Here is a 21,982-nt window from a genome sequence, read left to right as displayed (position 1 = left end):
AGAATGATCAGAGACAGGGTGAGACAGAGACTGAATGATCAGAGACAGGGGGAGACAGAGACTGAATGATCAGAGAAAGGGGGAGACAGAGACTGAATGATCAGAGACAGGGGGAGACAGAGACTGAATGATCAGAGACAGGGGGAGACAGAGACTGAATGATCACAGACAGGGGGAGACAGTGACTGAATGATCAGAGACAGGGGGAGACAGAGACTGAATGATCAGAGACAGGGGGAGACAGAGACTGAATGATCAGAGACAGGGGGAGACAGAGACTGAATGATCACAGACAGGGGGAGACAGTGACTGAATGATCAGAGACAGGGGGAGACAGAGACTGAATGATCATAGACAGGGGGAGACAGTGACTGAATGATCAGAGACAGGGGGAGACAGAGGCTGAAAGATCATAGCCAGGGAAAGACAGAGACTGAATGATCAGAGACAGGGGGAGACAGAGACTGAATCATCAGAGACAGGGGGAGACAGAGACTGAATCATCAGAGACAGGGGGAGACAGAGACTGAATGATCAGAGACAGGGGGAGAGAGAGACTGAATGATAAGAGACAGGGGAGACAGAGACTGAATGATCAGAGACAGGGGGAGACAGAGACTGAATGATCAGAGACAGCGGGAGACAGAGACTGAATGATCAGAGACAGGGGGAGACAGAGACTGAATGATCAGAGACAGGGTGAGACAGAGACTGAATGATCAGAGACAGGGGGAGACAGAGACTGAATGATCAGAGACAGGGGGAGACAGAGACTGAATGATCAGAGACAGGGGGAGACAGAGACTGAATGATCAGAGACAGGGGGAGACAGAGACTGAATGATCACAGACAGGGGGAGACAGTGACTGAATGATCAGAGACAGGGGGAGACAGAGACTGAATGATCATAGACAGGGGGAGACAGAGACTGAATGATCAGTGACAGGGGGAGACAGAGACTGAATGATCAGAGACAGGGGGAGACAGAGACTGAATGATCAGAGACAGGGGGAGAGAGAGACTGAATGATCAGAGACAGGGGGAGACAGAGACTGAATGATCAGAGACAGGGGGAGACAGAGACTGAATGATCAGAGACAGGGGGAGACAGAGCCTGAATGATCCGAGACAGGGGGAGACAGAGACTGAATGTTCAGAGACAGGGGAGACAGAGACTGAATGATCAGAGACAGGGGGAGAGAGAGACTGAATGATCAGAGACAGGGGGAGACAGAGACTGAATGATCAGAGACAGGGGGAGACAGAGACTGAATGATCAGAGACGGGGGGAGACAGAGGCCGAATAATCAGAGACAGGGGGATACAGTGACTGAATGATCAGAGACAGGGGGAGACAGTGACTGAATGATCAGAGACAGGGGGAGACAGAGAATGAATGATCAGAGACAGGGGGAGACAAAGGCTGAATGATCAGAGACAGGGGGAGACAGAGACTCAATGATCAGAGACAGGGGGAGACAGTGACTGAATGATCAGAGACAGGGGGAGACAAAGACTGAATGATCAGAGACAGGGGGAGACAGAGACTGAATGATCAGAGAGAGGGGGAGACAGAGCCTGAATGGTCAGAGACAGGAGGAGACAGTGACTGAATGATCAGAGACAGGGGGAGACAGAGACTGAATGATCAGAGTCAGGGGGAGACAGAGACTGAATGAGCAGAGACACGGGGAGACAGAGACTGAATGCTCAGAGACAGGGGGAGAGAGAGACTGAATGATCAGAGACCGGGGGAGACAGAGACTGAATGATCAGAGACAGGGGGAGACAGAGACTGAATGATAAGAGACAGGGGAGACAGAGACTGAATGATCAGAGTCAGGGGGAGACAGAGACTGAATGATCAGAGACACGGGGAGACAGAGACTGAATGCTCAGAGACAGGGGGAGAGAGAGACTGAATGATCAGAGACCGGGGGAGACAGAGACTGAATGATCAGAGACAGGGGGAGACAGAGACTGAATGATAAGAGACAGGGGAGACAGAGACTGAATGATCAGAGACAGGGGGAGACAGAGACTGAATGATCAGAGACAGCGGGAGAGAGAGACTGAATGATCAGAGACAGGGGGAGAGAGAGACAGAATGATCAGAGACAGGGTGAGACAGAGACTGAATGATCAGAGACAGGGGGAGACAGAGACTGAATGATCAGAGACAGGGGGAGACAGAGACTGAATGATCAGAGACAGGGGGAGACAGAGACTGAATGATCAGAGACAGGGGGAGACAGAGACTGAATGATCACAGACAGGGGGAGACAGTGACTGAATGATCAGAGACAGGGGGAGACAGAGACTGAATGATCATAGACAGGGGGAGACAGAGACTGAATGATCAGAGACAGGGGGAGACAGAGACTGAATGATCAGAGACAGGGGGAGAGAGAGACTGAATGATCAGAGACAGGGGGAGACAGAGCCTGAATGATCCGAGACAGGGGGAGACAGAGACTGAATGTTCAGAGACAGGGGAGACAGAGACTGAATGATCAGAGAGAGGGGGTGACAGAGCCTGAATGGTCAGAGACAGGGGGAGACAGAGACTGAATGATCAGAGACAGGGGGAGACAGAGACTGAATGATCAGAGACGGGGGGAGACAGAGGCCGAATGATCAGAGACAGGGGGATACAGTGACTGAATGATCAGAGACAGGGGGAGACAGTGACTGAATGATCAGAGACAGGGGGAGACAGAGACTGAATGATCAGAGACAGGGGGAGACAAAGGCTGAATGATCAGAGACAGGGGGAGACAGAGCCTGAATGGTCAGAGACAGGGGGAGACAGTGACTGAATGATCAGAGACAGGGGGAGACAGAGACTGAATGATCAGAGACAGGGGGAGACAGAGACTGAATTATCAGAGACAGGGGGAGACAGTGACTGAATGATCAGAGACAGGGGGAGACAGAGACTGAATGATCAGAGACAGGGGGAGACAGAGACTGAATGATCAGAGACAGGGGGAGACAGTGACTGAATGATCAGAGAGAGGGGGAGAGAGAGACTGAATGATCAGAGACAGGGTGAGACAGAGACTGAATGATCAGAGACAGGGGGAGACAGAGACTGAATGATCAGAGACAGGGGGAGACAGAGACTGAATGATCAGAGACAGGGGGAGACAGAGACTGATTGATCAGAGACAGGGGGAGACAGAGACTGAATGATCAGAGACAGGGGGAGAGAGAGACTGAATGATTAGAGACCGGGGGAGACAGAGACTGAATGATTAGAGACAGGGGGAGACAGAGACTGAATGATCAGAGACAGGGGGAGACAGAGACTCAATGATCAGAGAGAGGGGGAGACAGTGACTGAATGATCAGAGACAGGGGGAGACAAAGACTGAATGATCAGAGACAGGGGGAGACAGAGACTGAATGATCAGAGAGAGGGGGAGACAGAGCCTGAATGGTCAGAGACAGGAGGAGACAGTGACTGAATGATCAGAGACAGGGGGAGACAGAGACTGAATGATCAGAGTCAGGGGGAGACAGAGACTGAATGATCAGAGACACGGGGAGACAGAGACTGAATGCTCAGAGACAGGGGGAGAGAGAGACTGAATGATCAGAGACCGGGGGAGACAGAGACTGAATGATCAGAGAGAGGGGGAGACAGAGACTGAATGATAAGAGACAGGGGAGACAGAGACTGAATGATCAGAGACAGGGGGAGACAGAGACTGAATGATCAGAGACAGCGGGAGAGAGAGACTGAATGATCAGAGACAGGGGGAGAGAGAGACAGAATGATCAGAGACAGGGTGAGACAGAGACTGAATGATCAGAGACAGGGGGAGACAGAGACTGAATGATCAGAGACAGGGGGAGACAGAGACTGAATGATCAGAGGCAGGGGGAGACAGAGACTGAATGATCAGAGACAGGGGGAGACAGAGACTGAATGATCACAGACAGGGGGAGACAGTGACTGAAAGATCAGAGACAGGGGGAGACAGAGACTGAATGATCATAGACAGGGGGAGACAGAGACTGAATGATCAGAGATGGGGGAGACAGAGACTGAATGATCAGAGACAGGGGGAGACAGAGACTGAATGATCAGAGACAGGGGGAGAGAGAGACTGAATGATCAGAGACAGGGGGAGACAGAGATTGAATGATCAGAGACAGGGGGAGACAGAGACTGAATGATCAGAGACAGGGGGAGACAGAGCCTGAATGATCCGAGACAGGGGGAGACAGAGACTGAATGTTCAGAGACAGGGGAGACAGAGACTGAATGATCAGAGACAGGGGGAGAGAGAGACTGAATGATCAGAGACAGGGGGAGACAGAGACTGAATGATCAGAGACAGGGGGAGACAGAGACTGAATGATCAGAGACGGGGGGAGACAGAGGCCGAATGATCAGAGACAGGGGGATACAGTGACTGAATGATCAGAGACAGGGGGAGACAGTGACTGAATGATCAGAGACAGGGGGAGACAGAGACTGAATGATCAGAGACAGGGGGAGACAAAGGCTGAATGATCAGAGACAGGGGGAGACAGAGCCTGAATGGTCAGAGACAGGGGGAGACAGTGACTGAATGATCAGAGACAGGGGGAGACAGAGACTGAATGATCAGAGACAGGGGGAGACAGAGACTGAATTATCAGAGACAGGGGGAGACAGTGACTGAATGATCAGAGACAGGGGGAGACAGAGACTGAATGATCAGAGACAGGGGGAGACAGAGGCTGAATGATCAGAGACAGGGTGAGAGAGAGACAGAATGATCAGAGACAGGGGGAGACAGAGACTGAATGATCAGAGACAGGGGGAGACAGAGACTGAATGATCAGAGACAGGGGGAGAGAGAGACTGAATGATCAGAGACAGGGGGAGACAGAGACTGAAAGTTCAGAGACAGGGGGAGGCAGAGACTGAATGATCAGAGACAGGGGGAGACAGTGACTGAATGATCAGAGACAGGGGGAGACAGAGACTGAATGATCATAGACAGGGGGAGACAGAGACTGAATGATCAGAGACAGGGGGAGACAGAGACTGAATGATCAGAGACAGGGGGAGACAGAGACTGAATGATCAGAGACAGGGGGAGACAGAGACTGAATGATCAGAGACAGGGGGAGACAGAGACTGAATGATCAGAGACAGGGGGAGAGAGAGACTGAATGATTAGAGACCGGGGGAGACAGAGACTGAATGATCAGAGGCAGGGGGAGACAGAGACTGAATGATCAGAGACAGGGGGAGACAGAGACTGAATGATCAGAGACAGGGGGAGACAGTGACTGAATGATCAGAGACAGGGGGAGACAGAGACTGAATGATCAGAGACAGGGGGAGACAGAGACTGAATGATCAGAGACAGGGGGAGACAGAGCCTGAATGGTCAGAGACAGGGGGAGACAGTGACTGAATGATCAGAGACAGGGGGAGACAGAGACTGAATGATCAGAGACAGGGGGAGACAGAGACTGAATGATCAGAGACAGGGGGAGACAGAGACTGAATGATCAGAGACAGGGGGAGAGAGAGACTGAATGATCAGAGACCGGGGGAGACAGAGACTGAATGATCAGAGACAGGGGGAGACAGAGACTGAATGATCAGAGACAGGGGAGACAGAGACTGAATGATCAGAGCCGGGGGAGACAGAGACTGAATGATCAGAGACAGGGGGAGAGAGAGACTGAATGATCAGAGACAGGGGGAGAGAGAGACTGAATGATCAGAGACAGGGGGAGACAGAGACTGAATGATCAGAGGCAGGGGGTGACAGAGACTGAATGATCAGAGACAGGGGGAGACAGAGACTGAATGATCAGAGACAGGGGGAGACAGAGACTGAATGATCACAGACAGGGGGAGACAGAGACTGAATGATCACAGACAGGGGGAGACAGTGACTGAATGATCAGAGATTGGGGGAGACAGAGACTGAATGATCATAGACTGGTGGAGACAGAGACTGAATGATCAGAGACAGGGGGAGACAGAGACTGAATGATCAGTGACAGGGGGAGAGAGAGACTGAATGATCAGAGACAAGGGGAGAGAGAGACTGAATGATCAGAGACAGGGGGAGACAGAGACTGAATGATCAGAGACGGGGGGAGACAGAGGCTGAATGATCAGAGACAGGGGGAGACAGTGACTGAATGATCAGAGACAGGGGGAGACAGAGACTGAATGATCAGAGACAGTGGGAGACAGAGACTGAATGATCAGAGACAGTGGGAGACAGAGGCTGAATGATCAGAGACAGGGGGAGACAGAGCCTGAATGGTCAGAGACAGGGGGAGACAGTGACTGAATGATCAGAGACAGGGGGAGACAGAGACTGAATGATCAGAGACAGGGGGAGAGAGAGACTGAATGATTAGAGACCGTGGGAGACAGAGACTGAATGATTAGAGACAGGGGGAGACAGAGACTGAATGATCAGAGACAGGGGGAGACAGAGACTCAATGATCAGAGACAGGGGGAGACAGTGACTGAATGATCAGAGACAGGGGGAGACAAAGACTGAATGATCAGAGACAGGGGGAGACAGAGACTGAATGATCAGAGAGAGGGGGAGACAGAGCCTGAATGGTCAGAGACAGGAGGAGACAGTGACTGAATGATCAGAGACAGGGGGAGACAGAGACTGAATGATCAGAGTCAGGGGGAGACAGAGACTGAATGATCAGAGACACGGGGAGACAGAGACTGAATGCTCAGAGACAGGGGGAGAGAGAGACTGAATGATCAGAGACCGGGGGAGACAGAGACTGAATGATCAGAGACAGGGGGAGACAGAGACTGAATGATAAGAGACAGGGGAGACAGAGACTGAATGATCAGAGACAGGGGGAGACAGAGACTGAATGATCAGAGACAGCGGGAGAGAGAGACTGAATGATCAGAGACAGGGGGAGAGAGAGACAGAATGATCAGAGACAGGGTGAGACAGAGACTGAATGATCAGAGACAGGGGGAGACAGAGACTGAATGATCAGAGACAGGGGGAGACAGAGACTGAATGATCAGAGACAGGGGGAGACAGAGACTGAATGATCAGAGACAGGGGGAGACAGAGACTGAATGATCACAGACAGGGGGAGACAGTGACTGAAAGATCAGAGACAGGGGGAGACAGAGACTGAATGATCATAGACAGGGGGAGACAGAGACTGAATGATCAGAGACGGGGGAGACAGAGACTGAATGATCAGAGACAGGGGGAGACAGAGACTGAATGATCAGAGACAGGGGGAGAGAGAGACTGAATGATCAGAGACAGGGGGAGAAAGAGATTGAATGATCAGAGACAGGGGGAGACAGAGACTGAATGATCAGAGACAGGGGGAGACAGAGCCTGAATGATCCGAGACAGGGGGAGACAGAGACTGAATGTTCAGAGACAGGGGAGACAGAGACTGAATGATCAGAGACAGGGGGAGAGAGAGACTGAATGAGCAGAGACAGGGGGAGACAGAGACTGAATGATCAGAGACAGGGGGAGACAGAGACTGAATGATCAGAGATGGGGGGAGACAGAGGCCGAATGATCAGAGACAGGGGGATACAGTGACTGAATGATCAGAGACAGGGGGAGACAGTGACTGAATGATCAGAGACAGGGGGAGACAGAGACTGAATGATCAGAGACAGGGGGAGACAAAGGCTGAATGATCAGAGACAGGGGGAGACAGAGCCTGAATGGTCAGAGACAGGGGGAGACAGTGACTGAATGATCAGAGACAGGGGGAGACAGAGACTGAATGATCAGAGACAGGGGGAGACAGAGACTGAATTATCAGAGACAGGGGGAGACAGTGACTGAATGATCAGAGACAGGGGGAGACAGAGACTGAATGATCAGAGACAGGGGGAGACAGAGGCTGAATGATCAGAGACAGGGGGAGACAGTGACTGAATGATCAGAGACAGGGGGAGACAGAGACTGAATGATCAGAGACAGGGGGAGACAGAGACTGAATTATCAGAGACAGGGGGAGACAGTGACTGAATGATCAGAGACAGGGGGAGACAGAGACTGAATGATCAGAGACAGGGGGAGAGAGAGACTGAATGATCAGAGACAGGGGGAGACAGAGACTGAAAGTTCAGAGACAGGGGGAGGCAGAGACTGAATGATCAGAGACAGGGGGAGACAGTGACTGAATGATCAGAGACAGGGGGAGACAGAGACTGAATGATCATAGACAGGGGGAGACAGAGACTGAATGATCAGAGACAGGGGGAGACAGAGACTGAATGATCAGAGACAGGGGGAGACAGAGCCTGAATGGTCAGAGACAGGGGGAGACAGTGACTGAATGATCAGAGACAGGGGGAGACAGAGACTGAATGATCAGAGACAGGGGGAGACAGAGACTGAATTATCAGAGACAGGGGGAGACAGTGACTGAATGATCAGAGACAGGGGGAGACAGAGACTGAATGATCAGAGACAGGGGGAGACAGAGGCTGAATGATCAGAGACAGGGTGAGAGAGAGACAGAATGATCAGAGACAGGGGGAGACAGAGACTGAATGATCAGAGACAGGGGGAGACAGAGACTGAATGATCAGAGACAGGGGGAGAGAGAGACTGAATGATCAGAGACAGGGGGAGACAGAGACTGAAAGTTCAGAGACAGGGGGAGGCAGAGACTGAATGATCAGAGACAGGGGGAGACAGTGACTGAATGATCAGAGACAGGGGGAGACAGAGACTGAATGATCATAGACAGGGGGAGACAGAGACTGAATGATCAGAGACAGGGGGAGACAGAGACTGAATGATCAGAGACAGGGGGAGACAGAGACTGAATGATCAGAGACAGGGGGAGACAGAGACTGAATGATCAGAGACAGGGGGAGACAGAGACTGAATGATCAGAGACAGGGGGAGAGAGAGACTGAATGATTAGAGACCGGGGGAGACAGAGACTGAATGATCAGAGGCAGGGGGAGACAGAGACTGAATGATCAGAGACAGGGGGAGACAGAGACTGAATGATCAGAGACAGGGGGAGACAGTGACTGAATGATCAGAGACAGGGGGAGACAGAGACTGAATGATCAGAGACAGGGGGAGACAGAGACTGAATGATCAGAGACAGGGGGAGACAGAGCCTGAATGGTCAGAGACAGGGGGAGACAGTGACTGAATGATCAGAGACAGGGGGAGACAGAGACTGAATGATCAGAGACAGGGGGAGACAGAGACTGAATGATCAGAGACAGGGGGAGACAGAGACTGAATGATCAGAGACAGGGGGAGAGAGAGACTGAATGATCAGAGACCGGGGGAGACAGAGACTGAATGATCAGAGACAGGGGGAGACAGAGACTGAATGATCAGAGACAGGGGAGACAGAGACTGAATGATCAGAGCCGGGGGAGACAGAGACTGAATGATCAGAGACAGGGGGAGAGAGAGACTGAATGATCAGAGACAGGGGGAGAGAGAGACAGAATGATCAGAGACAGGGGGAGACAGAGACTGAATGATCAGAGGCAGGGGGTGACAGAGACTGAATGATCAGAGACAGGGGGAGACAGAGACTGAATGATCAGAGACAGGGGGAGACAGAGACTGAATGATCACAGACAGGGGGAGACAGAGACTGAATGATCACAGACAGGGGGAGACAGTGACTGAATGATCAGAGATAGGGGGAGACAGAGACTGAATGATCATAGACAGGTGGAGACAGAGACTGAATGATCAGAGACAGGGGGAGACAGAGACTGAATGATCAGTGACAGGGGGAGAGAGAGACTGAATGATCAGAGACAAGGGGAGAGAGAGACTGAATGATCAGAGACAGGGGGAGACAGAGACTGAATGATCAGAGACGGGGGGAGACAGAGGCTGAATGATCAGAGACAGGGGGAGACAGTGACTGAATGATCAGAGACAGGGGGAGACAGAGACTGAATGATCAGAGACAGTGGGAGACAGAGACTGAATGATCAGAGACAGTGGGAGACAGAGGCTGAATGATCAGAGACAGGGGGAGACAGAGCCTGAATGGTCAGAGACAGGGGGAGACAGTGACTGAATGATCAGAGACAGGGGGAGACAGAGACTGAATGATCAGAGACAGGGGGAGAGAGAGACTGAATGATTAGAGACCGGGGGAGACAGAGACTGAATGATTAGAGACAGGGGGAGACAGAGACTGAATGATCAGAGACAGGGGGAGACAGAGACTCAATGATCAGAGACAGGGGGAGACAGTGACTGAATGATCAGAGACAGGGGGAGAGAGAGACTGAATGATTAGAGACCGGGGGAGACAGAGACTGAATGATTAGAGACAGGGGGAGACAGAGACTGAATGATCAGAGACAGGGGGAGACAGAGACTGAATGATCAGAGACAGCGGGAGAGAGAGACTGAATGATTAGAGACAGGGGGAGACAGAGACTGAATGATCAGAGACAGGGGGAGACAGAGACTCAATGATCAGAGACAGGGGGAGACAGTGACTGAATGATCAGAGACAGGGGGAGACAAAGACTGAATGATCAGAGACAGGGGGAGACAGAGACTGAATGATCAGAGAGAGGGGGAGACAGAGCCTGAATGGTCAGAGACAGGAGGAGACAGTGACTGAATGATCAGAGACAGGGGGAGACAGAGACTGAATGATCAGAGTCAGGGGGAGACAGAGACTGAATGATCAGAGACACGGGGAGACAGAGACTGAATGCTCAGAGACAGGGGGAGAGAGAGACTGAATGATCAGAGACCGGGGGAGACAGAGACTGAATGATCAGAGACAGGGGGAGACAGAGACTGAATGATAAGAGACAGGGGAGACAGAGACTGAATGATCAGAGACAGGGGGAGACAGAGACTGAATGATCAGAGACAGCGGGAGAGAGAGACTGAATGATCAGAGACAGGGGGAGAGAGAGACAGAATGATCAGAGACAGGGTGAGACAGAGACTGAATGATCAGAGACAGGGGGAGACAGAGACTGAATGATCAGAGACAGGGGGAGACAGAGACTGAATGATCAGAGACAGGGGGAGACAGAGACTGAATGATCAGAGACAGGGGGAGACAGAGACTGAATGATCACAGACAGGGGGAGACAGTGACTGAAAGATCAGAGACAGGGGGAGACAGAGACTGAATGATCATAGACAGGGGGAGACAGAGACTGAATGATCAGAGACGGGGGAGACAGAGACTGAATGATCAGAGACAGGGGGAGACAGAGACTGAATGATCAGAGACAGGGGGAGAGAGAGACTGAATGATCAGAGACAGGGGGAGAAAGAGATTGAATGATCAGAGACAGGGGGAGACAGAGACTGAATGATCAGAGACAGGGGGAGACAGAGCCTGAATGATCCGAGACAGGGGGAGACAGAGACTGAATGTTCAGAGACAGGGGAGACAGAGACTGAATGATCAGAGACAGGGGGAGAGAGAGACTGAATGATCAGAGACAGGGGGAGACAGAGACTGAATGATCAGAGACAGGGGGAGACAGAGACTGAATGATCAGAGATGGGGGGAGACAGAGGCCGAATGATCAGAGACAGGGGGATACAGTGACTGAATGATCAGAGACAGGGGGAGACAGTGACTGAATGATCAGAGACAGGGGGAGACAGAGACTGAATGATCAGAGACAGGGGGAGACAAAGGCTGAATGATCAGAGACAGGGGGAGACAGAGCCTGAATGGTCAGAGACAGGGGGAGACAGTGACTGAATGATCAGAGACAGGGGGAGACAGAGACTGAATGATCAGAGACAGGGGGAGACAGAGACTGAATTATCAGAGACAGGGGGAGACAGTGACTGAATGATCAGAGACAGGGGGAGACAGAGACTGAATGATCAGAGACAGGGGGAGACAGAGGCTGAATGATCAGAGACAGGGTGAGAGAGAGACAGAATGATCAGAGACAGGGGGAGACAGAGACTGAATGATCAGAGACAGGGGGAGACAGAGACTGAATGATCAGAGACAGGGGGAGAGAGAGACTGAATGATCAGAGACAGGGGGAGACAGAGACTGAAAGTTCAGAGACAGGGGGAGGCAGAGACTGAATGATCAGAGACAGGGGGAGACAGTGACTGAATGATCAGAGACAGGGGGAGACAGAGACTGAATGATCATAGACAGGGGGAGACAGAGACTGAATGATCAGAGACAGGGGGAGACAGAGACTGAATGATCAGAGACAGGGGGAGACAGAGACTGAATGATCAGAGACAGGGGGAGACAGAGACTGAATGATCAGAGACAGGGGGAGACAGAGACTGAATGATCAGAGACAGGGGGAGAGAGAGACTGAATGATTAGAGACCGGGGGAGACAGAGACTGAATGATCAGAGGCAGGGGGAGACAGAGACTGAATGATCAGAGACAGGGGGAGACAGAGACTGAATGATCAGAGACAGGGGGAGACAGTGACTGAATGATCAGAGACAGGGGGAGACAGAGACTGAATGATCAGAGACAGGGGGAGACAGAGACTGAATGATCAGAGACAGCGGGAGACAGAGCCTGAATGGTCAGAGACAGGGGGAGACAGTGACTGAATGATCAGAGACAGGGGGAGACAGAGACTGAATGATCAGAGACAGGGGGAGACAGAGACTGAATGATCAGAGACAGGGGGAGACAGAGACTGAATGATCAGAGACAGGGGGAGAGAGAGACTGAATGATCAGAGACCGGGGGAGACAGAGACTGAATGATCAGAGACAGGGGGAGACAGAGACTGAATGATCAGAGACAGGGGAGACAGAGACTGAATGATCAGAGCCGGGGGAGACAGAGACTGAATGATCAGAGACAGGGGGAGAGAGAGACTGAATGATCAGAGACAGGGGGAGAGAGAGACAGAATGATCAGAGACAGGGGGAGACAGAGACTGAATGATCAGAGACAGGGGGTGACAGAGACTGAATGATCAGAGACAGGGGGAGACAGAGACTGAATGATCAGAGACAGGGGGAGACAGAGACTGAATGATCACAGACAGGGGGAGACAGAGACTGAATGATCACAGACAGGGGGAGACAGTGACTGAATAATCAGAGATAGGGGGAGACAGAGACTGAATGATCATAGACAGGTGGAGACAGAGACTGAATGATCAGAGACAGGGGGAGACAGAGACTGAATGATCAGTGACAGGGGGAGAGAGAGACTGAATGATCAGAGACAAGGGGAGAGAGAGACTGAATGATCAGAGACAGGGGGAGACAGAGACTGAATGATCAGAGACGGGGGGAGACAGAGGCTGAATGATCAGAGACAGGGGGAGACAGTGACTGAATGATCAGAGACAGGGGGAGACAGAGACTGAATGATCAGAGACAGTGGGAGACAGAGACTGAATGATCAGAGACAGTGGGAGACAGAGGCTGAATGATCAGAGACAGGGGGAGACAGAGCCTGAATGGTCAGAGACAGGGGGAGACAGTGACTGAATGATCAGAGACAGGGGGAGACAGAGACTGAATGATCAGAGACAGGGGGAGACAGAGACTGAATTATCAGAGACAGGGGGAGACAGTGACTGAATGATCAGAGACAAGGGGAGACAGAGACTGAATGATCAGAGACAGGGGGAGACAGAGGCTGAATGATCAGAGACAGGGGGAGACAGAGCCTGAATGGTCAGAGACAGGGGGAGACAGTGACTGAATGATCAGAGACAGGGGGAGACAGAGACTGAATGATCAGAGACAGGGGGAGACAGAGACTGAATTATCAGAGACAGGGGGAGACAGAGACTGAATGGTCAGAGACAGGGGGAGACAGAGACTGAATGATCAGAGACAGAGGGAGACAGACTGAATGATCAGAGACAGGGGGAGACAGAGACTGAATGATCAGAGACAGGGGGAGACAGAGACTGAAAGATCAGAGACAGGGGGAGACAGAGACTGAATGATCAGAGACAGGGGGAGAGAGAGACTGAATGATCAGAGACAGGGGGAGACAGTGACTGAATGATCAGAGACAGGGGGAGACAGTGACTGAATGATCAGAGACAGGGGGAGACAGAGACTGAATGATCAGAGACAGGGGGAGACAGAGACTGAATGCTCAGAGACAGGGGGAGACAGAGACTGAATGATCAGAGACTGGGGGAGACAGAGACTGAATGATCAGAGACAGGGGGAGACAGAGACTGAATGATCAGAGACAGGGTGAGAGAGAGACTGAATGATCAGAGACAGGGGGAGACAGAGACTGAATGATCAGAGACAGGGGGAGACAGAGTCTGAATGATCAGAGACAGGGGGAGACAGAGACTGAATGATCAGAGACAGGGGGAGACAGAGACTGAATGGTCAGAGACAGGGGGAGACAGTGACTGAATGATCAGAGACAGGGGGAGACAGAGACTGAATGATCAGAGACAGGGGGAGACAGAGACTGAATGATCAGAGACAGGGGGAGACAGAGACTGAATGATCAGAGACAGGGGGAGACAGAGACTGAATGGTCAGAGACAGGGGGAGACAGAGACTGAATGATCAGAGACAGGGGGAGACAGAGACTGAATGATCAGAGACAGGGGGAGACAGAGACTGAATGATCAGAGACAGGGCGAGACAGAGACTGAATGATCAGAGACAGGGGGAGAGAGAGTCTGAATGATCAGAGACCCGGGGAGACAGAGACTGGATGATCAGAGACAGGGGGAGACAGAGACTGAATGATCAGAGACAGGGGGAGACAGAGACTGAATGATCAGAGACAGGGGGAGAGAGAGACTGAATGATCAGAGACAGGGGGAGACAGAGACTGAATGGTCAGAGACAGGGGGAGACAGAGACTGAATGATCAGAGACAGGGGGAGACAGAGCCTGAATGGTCAGAGACAGGGGGAGAGAGTGACTGAATGATCAGAGACAGGGGGAGACAGAGACTGAATGATCAGAGACAGGGCGAGAGAGAGACTGAATGAACAGAGACAGGGGGAGACAGAGACTGAATGAACAGAGACAGGGGGAGACAGAGACTGAATGAACAGTGACACGGGGACACAGAGACTGAATGATCAGAGACAGGGGGAGACAGAGACTGAATGATCTGAGACAGGGGGAGAGAGAGACTGAATGATCAGAGACAGGGGGAGAGAGACTGAATGATCAGAGACAGGGGGAGACAGAGACTGAATGATCAGAGACAGGGGGAGACAGAGACTGAATGATCAGAGACAGGGGGAGAGAGACTGAATGATCAGAGACAGGGGGAGACAGAGACTGAATCAGATAAAGGGATTATCAGACTGAAAGAGCAGAGATAGAGGGATAGTCACAGTGACAGAGCAGAGGGTGTGTGATAGTCGCAGAGATAGTGTGATAGTCACAGTGATAGAGCAGAGATAGAGTGATAGTCACAGTGATAGAGCAGAGATAGATTGATGGTCATAGTGAAAGGGCAGAGATAGAGGGATAGTCACAGTGAAAGGGCAGAGATAGAGTGATACTCACAGTGATTGAGCAGAGATAGATTGATAGTCACAGTGATAGAGCAGAGATAGAGTGATAGTCACAGTGAAAGAGCAGAGATAGAGTGATAGTCACAGTGAAAGGGCAGAGATAGAGTGATAGGGAAATTAATATATTTTTATTGGGGAAAAAATAATTGTTACCACTGCATAAAATCATGTGCAGCAATACTGCATCATGGATTAATAGCGCATGGAGCAGCAATAGTGCATGGTGCAGCAATCATGCATAGTGCAGTAATGGTGCCTGGTGAATTAATAGTGCATGGTGCAGCAATTGTGCTTCGTACAGTAATAGTGCCTGGTGAATTAATAATGCATGGTGCAGCAATAGTGCATGGTGCAGGTGCAGCAATAGTGAATGGTGCAGTAATATTGCATGATATAGCAGTTGTGCGTGGTACAGCAGTAATGCATGGGCCAGCAGTTATGCATGGTGCATGGTACAGCAGTAGTGCACAGTGCAGCAATAGTGCATGGGGCAGCAATATGCATGGTGCAGTAATGGTGCATAATGCAGCAATACTGCAAGGTGTAGCAACAGTCCAGTATTACTGCATTGTGGAGTAATAATGCATGGTTCAGCAATAGCACATGATATAACAACACTGCAGGTACACTAATGACTCATGTTGCAGCAAGAGTGTATGGTACAGCAGTCGTGAATGGAGCAGCAATAGTGCATGGTGCAGTAATGGTGCCTGATGTAGTAATGGTGCAAGGTACAGCAATAATGCACGGTGCAAAGATAGTGCACGGTGCAAAAATAGTGCAGGTACAGCAGTATTGCTTGGTGCAGCAGTAGTGCAGGTTACATCAGTATTGCACTGTACAGCAGTAGTGCACAGTACAGCAGTAGTGCAGGTTACAGCAGTATTGCACAGTACAGCAGTAGTGCACGGTGCAGCAGTAGTGCACGGTACAGCAGTATTGCATGGTGCAGCAGTAGTGCAGGTTACATCAGTATTGCACTGTACAGCAGTAGTGCACAGTACAGCAGTAGTGCAGGTAACAGCAGTATTGCACAGTACAGCAATAGTGCATGGCACATCAGTATTGCACGGTGCAGCAGTATTGCACATTGCAGCAGTAGTTCATCATGCAGCCATATTGCATGGTACATCAGTATTGCATGATGCAGCAGTATTGCACGGTACAGCAGTAGTGCATGGTACAGCAGTATTGCACGGTACAGCAGTATTGCACGGTACAGCAGTAGTGCACGGTACAGCAGTATTGCACGGTACAGCAGTAGTGCACGGTACAGCAGTAGTGTATGGTGCAGCAGCATTGCACAGTACAGCAGTATTGCACGGTACAGCAGTAGTGCATGGTACAGCAGTATTGCACGGTACAGCAGTATTGCATGGTACAGCAGTAGTGCACGGTACAGCAGTATTGCATGGTACAGCAGCATTGCACAGTACAGCAGTGTTGCACAGTACAGTAGTATTGCATGGTACAGCAGTAGTGCATGGTACAACAGTATTGCATGGTACAGCAGTATTGCACAGTACAGCAGTATTGCACGGTACAGCAGTAGTGTACGGTACAGCAGTATTTCATGGTACAGCAGTATTGCACAGTACAGCAGTATTGCAGAGTACGGCAACCATGCACGGTACAGCAGTATCGCACGGTACAGCAGTATTGCACAGTACAGCAGTATTGCACATTACAGCAGTAGTGCTTGATACATCAGTATTGCATGGTGCAGCAGCATTGCACAGTACTGCAGTAGTGCACGGTACAGCAGTATTGCACGGTACAGCAGCATTGCACAGTACAGCAGTATTGCACGGTACAGCAGTAGTGCACGGTACAGCAGTATTGCACAGTACAGCAGCATTGCACAGTACAGCAGTATTGCACGGTACAGCAGTAGTGCACGGTACAGCAGTATTGCACGGTACAGCAGCATTGCACAGTACAGCAGTATTGCACGGTACAGCAGTAGTGCACGGTACAGCAGTATTGCACAGTACAGCAGCATTGCATGGTGCAGCAGTAGTGCACGGTACAGCAGTATTGCATGGTGCATCAGTATTTCACAGTACAGCAGTATTGCGCGGTACAGCAGTATTGCATGGTACAGCAGCATTGCACAGTACAGCAGTATTGCATGGTACAGCAGTAGCACACAGTGCAGCAGTATTACATGGTGCATCAGTATTGCACAGTACAGCAGTATTGTACAGGACAGCAGTATTGCACGGTGCAGCAGTGTAGTGCATGGTGCAGCAGTATTGCACAGTACAGCAGCATTGTACAGCAGTAGTGCATGGTGCAGCAGTGTTGCACAGTGCAGCAGTATTGCACAGTACAGCTGTATTGAACAGTAAAGCAGTATTGCATGGTGCAACAGTACTGCACAGTACAGCAGCATTGTACAGCAGTAGTGCACGGTACAGCAGTGTTACACGGTGCAGCAATATTGCACAGTGCAGCAGTATTGCACAGTGCAGCAGTATTGCACAGTGCAGCAGCATTGTACAGCAGTAGTGCACGGTGCAGCAGTGTTGCACGGTGCAGCAATATTGCACAGTACAGCTGTATTGAACAGTAAAGCAGTATTGCACGGTGCAGCAGTATTGCACAGTACAGCAGCATTGTACAGCAGTATTGCATTGTACAGCAGTATTGCACAGTACAGCTGTATTGAACAGTAAAGCAGTATTGCACAGTACAGCAGTATTGCATGGTGCACCCTTTGTGTGAAAAAGTGTTTCCTGATTTCCCTCCAAAATGACCGAGCTCTAACTTTAAGATTATGTCCCCTCATTCTTAATTCCCCCATCAGAGGCAATAGTTTCTCCTTATCTACCCTACCAATATTCCATATCTTTGATCATGTTAAACATCTCGATCAGATCCCCTCCTCAATCTCCTATACTCAAGGGAACACAAGCCCAGTCTGTGTAAACCTGGTATCATGCTATCCGGGGCGGTGATATTCACACCTCCGGGGTCAGACAATTCATGATTAATGACAATGAATAAACTGACCTGTTTACAGAGCTGCTGCAGAAAACGGTGGGAACACACAGCGGCTCTGTCAATGAGTCTTCCTGACTCGTTAACCTACCATAACTCTACGCAGGCTTGCTACGCTGTTTATTAATGTTTTTATTGCAGGTTTCCAACTTTTGTCAGTTTTTATCTCCCTCATTTCCGGCACCTGTTTAGCCGCACACCCCAGATGTTTAAATAGTTTGAAACTTGTTTCCCTTATTTAGAGCATGAATCATGCTCCTAATGTTTCCCTGATGTCGATATTTGAATAAATGTTCACAGATACGGAGATGAAGCCCTCTTGTCTGTACTGGCACAGCTCGTGAATAAACGGATCTATTGAGTCTCCTGAGGGTTGCGACATTTACACAGGCTAGCTGAAATGATTACGGTCCGTAAGGTGCTATATAAGCTCGTAAATATGGGGTTGACAAGCACTTTTACAGAGTCAGCGTGGCTCATTCGATAACACTCTCGCCTTTGAGTCAGAGGGTGGTGGGTTCAAGTCCCACTCCAGGGACTTGAGCACGTAAAGCTAGGCTGACAGGCCAGTGCAGTGCTGAGGGAGCGCCGCGCTGTCGGAGGTGCCGTCTTTCGGATGAGACGTTAAACCGAGGCCCCGACTGCCCTTTAAGGTGGATGTAAAAGATCCCACGGCATTATTTGGAAGAAGAACAGGGGAGTTCTCCCCGGTGTCCTGGGGCCAAATATTTATCCCTCAACCAACATCACAAACACAGATTATCTGGTCATTATCACGTTGCTGTTTGTGGGAGCTTGCTGTGCGCAAATTGGCTGCTGCCTTTCCCACATTACAACACTTCAAAAAAAAAACTTCATTGGCTGGGAAGCGCTTTGGGACGTCCTGAGGTTGTGAAAGGCGCTATATAAATGCAATTCCTATAGTATTGTGGCCACCTGCAGCTGTGTAAAATGGAGCCTCATTGGTACGAATGTAACGTTTAACTCACAGTTTCCATTGATTGAAATGGACAGGGAATTAGTCGTCTCCATCACGGGCGCACGTTCCTCTCCACCCGATTGTCCCCTACTCGCTGCCCCCAGGCGACCCAATAGCACGGGGACGGGACAAGCTGCCCAACTGACAGATCTGTGCTCGGATAGCTTGTGGATTTAACCCTTCCCCCACCCCCCTCCAAAACTTTATGTAAAATTCTCCTGCAAGTTGCCTTGAAAGCAGTCACCCGCCTCCTTACTTTTACTCCAGCCTTTTTAACAAGATCATTTAAAGAATGTGATTGCATTGGAGAGGGTGCTGAGGAGGTGAGCGTTTCAGCTATGAAGAGAGACTGGACAGGCTGGGGTTGTTTTCCTTAGAGCAGAGAAGGCTGAGGGGGGACCTGATTGAGGTGTACAAAATTATGAGGGGCATAGATAGGGTAGATAGGAAGGAACTTTTCCCCTTAGTAGAGGGGTCAATAACCAGGCCGCATAGTTTCAAGGTAAGGGGCAGGAGGTTTAGAGGGGATTTGAGGAAGAACTTTTTTACCCAGAGGGTGATTGGAATCTGGAACTCACTGCCTAAAAGGGTGGTAGAGGCAGGAACCCTCACAACATTCAAGAAGCATTTAGAGGAGCACTTGAAACGTCATAGCATACAAGGCTATGGACCAAGTGCTGGAAAATGGGATTAGAATAGATATGGCTTGATGGCTGGTGCGGACACGATGGGCCGAAGGGCCTCTTTCTGTGCTGTATAACTCTATGACTCTATGAATCTAATAAATGCGCACTAGAATTTCGAGTGAGCATGTTATATAACCAGCATGCACCACAGGACCAAAGCTGTTCAACAGATCAAGTTAACAACCATAGATTAATCGACACGTGACACTTCGAATGATCGGCACAACTCATTACCGAGCCTCAAAGTCTTACGGCGGCCAATTTAAGATCAATTATCACAGGGACAAGGTCAGAGAACAGCAATGGGTTCCACTGATCTGCTTGAGCTAATGAATGCAGAAATCAGACACTTTCTGGAGAGCAAGATCTTAATGTGTCTGTCCAGGTAAATTGGCAAGTAATCAGTGAGTTGAAAGGCACTCGCTTTATCGGGTTAGATAAACGATGGGGGCATTATAGGTTGAGGTATTTCTTCGTGAGTAGGTAGTCTCTGGGATTCGGGTGGCTCCAAGGTGACGAGCCTGGTGATGGTCGTTAGGGACAGTTAACCTTCTGTAGCCGACTCGGTGAGCGGATACCTGGTAACCCCGGGGCAGTGCTGGTCAATGACCGGCTAACCTGGCTGGAGGCTGGAGGAGGAGGGGAAGGGGGACAGCGGTCACTGAGGTACTGCACGAGGCACGTTCTCAGTCAGAGCCAGGTCACCCTATGAAGCCAATGCCCCAACAGATGGGTCGTTATAAATGTAAGTGACTCCTCTGGTGATGGCCAGCGTTTTAGGGATAAGCGTGGAGAGTAGGAGTGGTGGGGACCGCTCTTTCAGAGAGCCGGCACAGGTAGGATGGGCTGAATGGCTTCCCTCTGCCCTAAAAGATTCTATGATTGTATGATCTTTGGCTCGCAAGGACAGAATTGCACACGGTTAAATAATAGGAATGATATGGGAGCCACGAACGTACATATGCACCTTTATAGCCTTGGAAACTGTGACACCCAACACAACAGGCTACCGGGAATGAATGAGAGCATATTGAGGCTGATCAGCAAATCTGTGCATTTTAACAGAGACAGTAAGTACTTGTTAGAGTCATAGTTCAACTTCCACACAAATACATCCACTCACAGTGCACTGCCTGTCCCAGGTCTGTAACTGCTTCCGAAGCCGACCTGAAAGACATTCCACTGCCTTTTCCTGCGTTCCGTGGTTTCCCACTATTGATCTACAGCATGAGCCTGACACATGTCCTGCAGGAGCTTTGTAACCGAGGGGCTGCAAGGCTCTGGGAAAAGTGGTGTGTGGCGGCCAGGTTGAAATGCAGTGTTCCCCGTCCCGCAATGGTCTCACAGTGAGTCCCGTGCTGTTCCTATTATTTAACCGCGTGCGATTCAGTCTCTCTGTCCTCACGATCGATCCAAAGATCATAGAATGGTACGGCACAGAAGGAGGCAACTCGGCTCACCGTGCCTGTGGCGGCCCTTTGGTAGAGCGGTCCCATTAGTCCCACTCCCCACTGCTCTTTTCCCCATAGCCCCGCAAATTCTTCCTTTTCAAGAATACATCCGATTCCCTTTTGAGAGTTACTGTTGAATCTGCTTCCACCGCCCCTTCAGGCAGCGCACTCCCCATCGTAATGTAAAAAACATTCTCCTCATCTCTCCTCTAGTCCTTTTGGCAATTATCTAAAAATGATGAGACTTTTATCTTTAAGGAGGAAAATTGCTTTTAAAAAAAAAGCCCCATTACTGGAAAAAAAAATCTTGCTGCGGAAATATCTGTCCGATATTCAGGGATGGTCCACTTAACACTTAACTTAAATGA

General features: G+C 50.3%; 1 protein-coding gene across 1 annotated transcript in view; it reads right to left on the bottom strand.

Annotated features, from left to right (window-relative positions):
- LOC147096268 (tenascin-X-like) overlaps window positions 1-21,982 on the bottom strand; it is a 442,953-nt gene that overhangs the window by 420,244 nt on the left and 727 nt on the right.

The sequence above is a fragment of the Somniosus microcephalus genome, unplaced genomic scaffold, assembly GCF_052327205.1.
Source record: "Somniosus microcephalus isolate GS21.2 unplaced genomic scaffold, FLI_Smic_1.0 unresolved_chr1, whole genome shotgun sequence".
NCBI classification, from domain to species: Eukaryota; Metazoa; Chordata; class Chondrichthyes; order Squaliformes; family Somniosidae; genus Somniosus; species Somniosus microcephalus.
This window is presented reverse-complemented; position numbering and strand designations above follow the sequence as displayed.